The following is a 5271-nucleotide window of genomic DNA, read 5'->3' as shown; positions in this document are numbered from 1 at the left end:
AGGAATTTGTTGACGCATCATTGAAGTGTAGTTGAAATATTAATGTTGTTTCAACATTAACTTAGTACATCAGATGGCAACATTGGTTGACATTCCTTTTCAGTTGTATTTTCAGTGTTTCAACAAAATGTATTTAGAATCAACATCACATTGTAACATTGATCAAACCATATTACCAAAGATTATTTATGTTAATGTCAGTGTTGATTCAACAGCAGTGATGTAGATTCAACATAATAGTGTAACATTGATTCAACAATATTACCATTGATTTATTTTAGTTAATTTCAGAGTTTATTCAACAGCAGTGATGTAGATTCAACATCATAGTGTAACGTTGATTCAACAATATTACCATCGCTTTATTTTAGTTAATTTCAGTGTTGATTCAATAGCAGTGATGTAGATTCAACATCTTAGTGTAACGTTGATTCAATATTACCATTGATTATTTGTGTTCATTTCAGTATTGATTCAGCATCGGTGATGTAGAATCAATCATAGTGTAATGTTGATTCAGTAGCATTACTATTGATTTTTTTGTTCAACAGTTTCAACATTAAACGAGGGTGCAAAAGTGATGTTGATGATAAAATCACTTTGTAATGTTGAATCAATACTATTACCGTTGATTTTTGGTTGAAATCTGAACATTATTTCAATATTAACCGAGGGTGCAAAAGTGACATTGAAACAACATCACTTTGTAATGTTGAAGCAATATTAACACTTGGTTTGTGGTTGAAATCTGAACATTATTTCAATATTAACTGAGGGTGCAAGAGTGATGGTAGAACAACATCACTTTCTAACGTCATTTCAATGTAATCAGCGTTGACGCATCAACACTGACTCAACATTGTTTCAATGGTTACATGCTATCTGGGAATATTTCATATTATTTTATAATATTTTAAATGGTCACAAATATCTTTGTGAGAGCACGCAAAGTTTATCGGAGGAACGCAACAGTTTTGCAAGAGAGTGCAAAAGATTTGAAAAATATGTTTTTCTCCCATCAATTGCAATAATCTAAGAGTGAAGTGATTAATGCTTGGATTACTTTTTCAACGTTTTTTCTTTGGTGTGTGTGTGTGTCATAAAAACGATTTTAACAGGCAACGAAGACGGAAAAATATGACTTAATTAATTACTTAATTTACCTGCTTATCAAACTTTGGACTGGAATCAAATCGAAAGCCGAAAGTTTTTTGCACACGGGGTGACCCATTGGGTTAGATAACCAAGGCCAAAATTACTGGCATTTAAAGCATCAGGTCCAAACAGAATCACTTCAGTTTTACCTGCATTTTGTTTCAGGATTTTTTTTTTTTTTTCAAGCCGTAATTGAAGTTCCGGAATACATGCAATCAGAGCTCTCATTGCATGTTATGAATTGCTGTTATGTTCCAGTACGTCAGGGGTGTCTAATCCTGCTCCTGGCGGACCACTTTGAGTTCAGCTTCAACCCCAATTAAACACACCTGAACCAGCTAATCAAGCTCTTACAAGGCATACTAGAAACTTCCAGGCAGGTGTGTTGAGGCAAGTTGGAGCTAAACTCTGCAGGACAGTGGACCCCCAGGACCGGGTTTGAACACCCCTGCAGTATGTCATTTGTGGTTTTTTTTGCTTCCTTGCTTTTTGAATTTCATTTCACTAATTCTTTGCATTCCCAAACTGCATTCAGATCATCTTGTTATGTCCCTGTCGGCCGAATTTTAGACATTCCTTTTATAAACGTTTGTCTTCAGCAAAAAAAATAGGCCTCTATATATATATATATATATATATATATATATATATATATATATATATATATATATATATATATATATATATATAGCCAACGATACATTACATTTAAAGATACATATATGAATCAGCTACCGATGCAATACGATTCACCCCTACAATGTACGGTGTGGTTCGATTTCAGTTCGATTCAACACAATGTGATTTAATGCATCGCAATGGAAAAAATATGATCCAATGCAATTCAATAAATATAGTTAGCTTTTTTTTCCTATGGTTTAGACCCGACAGCAAATCATAATTTAACTTACGTGCCTTCTGACTTCTAATGTATGGCACTTTAATAAACAGGCCTTTGTAGTGCAAAAAAAAAAAAAAAAAAAAAACAGAAACGTTTTTTTTTCCTGTTCTGTCTCCAGTTTACACTTTCATACACTACCATTCAAAAGTTTGGGGTCAGTGAGAATTTTTTTATGTTTTTAAAAGAAGTCTCTTCTGCTCAACAAGGCTGCATTTATCTGATAAAAAACAATAAAAAAAACAGTAATATTGTGAAATATTATGACAATTTAAAATTACTGTTTTCTATTTTAATACATTTTAAACTGTAATTTATTCCTGTGCTCGAAGCTGAATTTTCAGCATCATTACTCCAGTCTGCAGTGTCACATAATCCTTCAGAAATCATTTTAATATGATAATTTGATGCTCAAGAAACATTCGTTATTATTATCAATGTTGAAAACAGTTGTGTACATTTTTTTTTCAAAATTATTTGATGAATAGAAAGTTCAAAAGAACAGCATTTATTTAAAATTGAATATTTTCTAACAAGATGTCTTTACTGTACGTTTGATCAGTTTAACTCATCCTTGATGAATAAAAGTATTGATTTATTTTATTTCTTTCCCCCCAAAATAAAATTAAAATTCTTACTGACCCCAGTAAGTTTTTTTATCAAATAAATGCAGCCTTGGTGAGCAGAAGATACTTCTTTTAAAAACATTTAAAAAATCTTACTGACTCCAAACTTTGTAATGTAGGCTATATATATTGTTGTGTTTCTATACCGCTGTAACGTCTGAATCCTTCAACATTCCAATAACCTAGGCTATATCACAATCAGAGATGGTCCTTACCTGCTGGTTAATGCTATAAATGGCGTCAGAGTCCTCGGCGGTGTCCGATCCAGTTCAGTCCTGGGTCCGTTTCACAGGGCTTTTACTTAGTATTAATATCTAAACTACAACAAAGTAAAGATACTTCTTGAGAAAAAATCACTTGTTTTTAAAAGTTTTTCGAATCACCAAAAATTGTTTTCAGAATAATACAAAGACAGTACATTCAAAAAGGAAAAAAAACAAACAAACAGAATCACGTAGCCTATAGGTCTTCACCTCGAAGTGCGGCCCCGAGCAACGGAAAACAAGACCATTTATATGGTTTGATTGGGGCCGTCTTAAGCGTTTAGGGCTGTCCCTTACAATGAAGCAATTCTTCGAAAGGTGAAATAACTGGCCTGAAATATTCCACAGTTCTAGTGTTGACAAAGACCTGGTAGGCTACTTCGGTACCAAGTTGGTAGCCTACTAAAAAAATTTTTAAACGTCACGTTACCAGATTTTCTCAAACCCGTAGGCTAGTTGATGCGCGTGCATGCCCGAAGCGCGTGCAGTTGCGTCCTCTTCATAAAAGCTCTGAGACATGGCGACCGGCGGTGCTGCTGATGTGGTGGCTGTAAATCCACTTGTTGATAAGAAAGGAGGAAAGAGCCACATGGAAATATTTTGGTTTAGGCTAATGTCACGTTGCCATAATGGGCCGTTCAGATAGCGCGTTTTTTGCGCGTGCAGATTCCTCATTTCAAATGTAGGCGCGGGGCAAGCGCGCTCATAATAGAATCATTAATTGATTTCTAGCCCTTGAATTAGCTTTACTACTAGATATATTTATGGAAATGAGAGATAAAAAGCCGTCATTATGTCATTAATATCAGTCCGTCAGAAAAGCAGTTCTAGGCTTATTCTTGGCTGGATAACTCTTAGCAGGTTTAAAAAGCCCTTCTAAGATTAAATATGAATGCAGTTTTGGGCATCTTGTCATGGTCACATAAAAAATGTTTAATCAGCTAATATATCTCCTATATATTTGTTTTAATGTCTACAGTCTCAGATCAACTCCAGCAGTAACAACAACAACAGCAAGGCAGCAAACTCACTTAAGGACTTTAGTAAGAACTTACCAGAACAGGTATCACATTAATGTTAAAACTCTTGTAAAGTTTTAATTGCTGTATTTGTTTCTGTTTGCCTTGTTTTTATTTTCATTGTATAAATGTAACTTGTATTTTTGTAAATCAGTTTTTGCCATGAAAATAGCCACAGATGCTGACATGGCATTAAATAAAACTATACTGTACTGTACGAAACATGGGCCACGTTGATTTTGTCCTACACAGTTTACTATAACAGCTGTTCTTTATTATTCTGTATAACAGAAGAAAAAGCCATCAGGTTGGGACAACTTAAGACACTTCAATTTCTAATCCCAGAGTTATTAATAGGTGCACAGCAATTTTTTTTTTTTTTTACTTTTCTTCTGTTTCTTTTTCAAAACTGCATCAATGCATTTGCTGCCGTATCGATACAGAATCACCCGTATTGATATATTGCTGTATTAATATTTTGAGCACAGCCCTATTGAAAGCCTTGTTCCATGTGCCCCTTTTATACTTTGAGCACCTGCCCCTCCAGAGGTCTCTGCACGGCCCATATAACTATTGTTTATTGTTAGGTCATTTTATCTAATGTTATCTAACAAATGGATTCTTATTGTAAAGTGTTTTTAATACTACAGTTTCCATCTTTGTAACTGTGATATACACTTTAATATATGTAAATTTAATCTAAATTAAGCTTTGGTACCGAAATTGGTACAGAGAACCGTGGATTTTTACTGGTATTGGTACCGAATACTGAAATTTTGGTACCGTGACAACGCCCGCTATTTTGCAATAAACATGTATATATCTCATATGGCACCCACGCTAAAAAGCTTAACCTACATTTTGACTGTTTCTCCACCTGCAGGTGTTAAAACCACAGCCCGCTTCTCACCTCATCACAGGATTTTTTCAGGGGTGGCCAGGCAAGGGCCAGCAACCAGTCTGGGGTGGCACAGAAATATAAATTATTTTATCATAAAAAATGATTTATGTATTGGACTGTTTTAGTGTCTACACAACTGAATAAAGTTAATTTGTACTTAATTGTAATTGAGATAGTGAATTAGGAATCATGGAATACGGAGTGAATTTTATATTTTTTTATTATTACCCACCACCTCATATTAAAATGAATTAAATAGTAATAAAAGGGCAAACACTATAGCTAAAGTTAAACTTGCTCAGTTAGCTTGGTTCAGGTTCTCAAAATCTCCAATAGCTTGTTCTACATTGTTGCATCTTCATGGATGAGATAACATGCAGATAAATACTGTAGTCCAAAGATTATTCAA

General features: G+C 34.2%; 1 protein-coding gene across 1 annotated transcript in view; it reads right to left on the bottom strand.

Moving 5' to 3' along the window:
- LOC311086737 (uncharacterized protein) overlaps positions 1 to 3278 on the bottom strand; it is a 36573-nt gene extending 33295 nt beyond the window's left edge. The window contains exon 1 of the mRNA XM_084119766.1: positions 2895 to 3278. The gene's annotated coding sequence lies outside the window, so the exon portion shown is untranslated. The remainder of the gene's footprint in view (positions 1 to 2894) is intronic.
- Positions 3279 to 5271: the final 1993 nt, after the last annotated feature.

The sequence above is a fragment of the Abramis brama genome, assembly GCF_963993115.1.
Source record: "Abramis brama genome assembly, chromosome: 7".
In the NCBI taxonomy this organism is placed as follows: domain Eukaryota; kingdom Metazoa; phylum Chordata; class Actinopteri; order Cypriniformes; family Leuciscidae; genus Abramis; species Abramis brama.
Note: the sequence above shows the minus strand (reverse complement) of the source record. Positions and strands in the feature narration are given on the sequence as shown.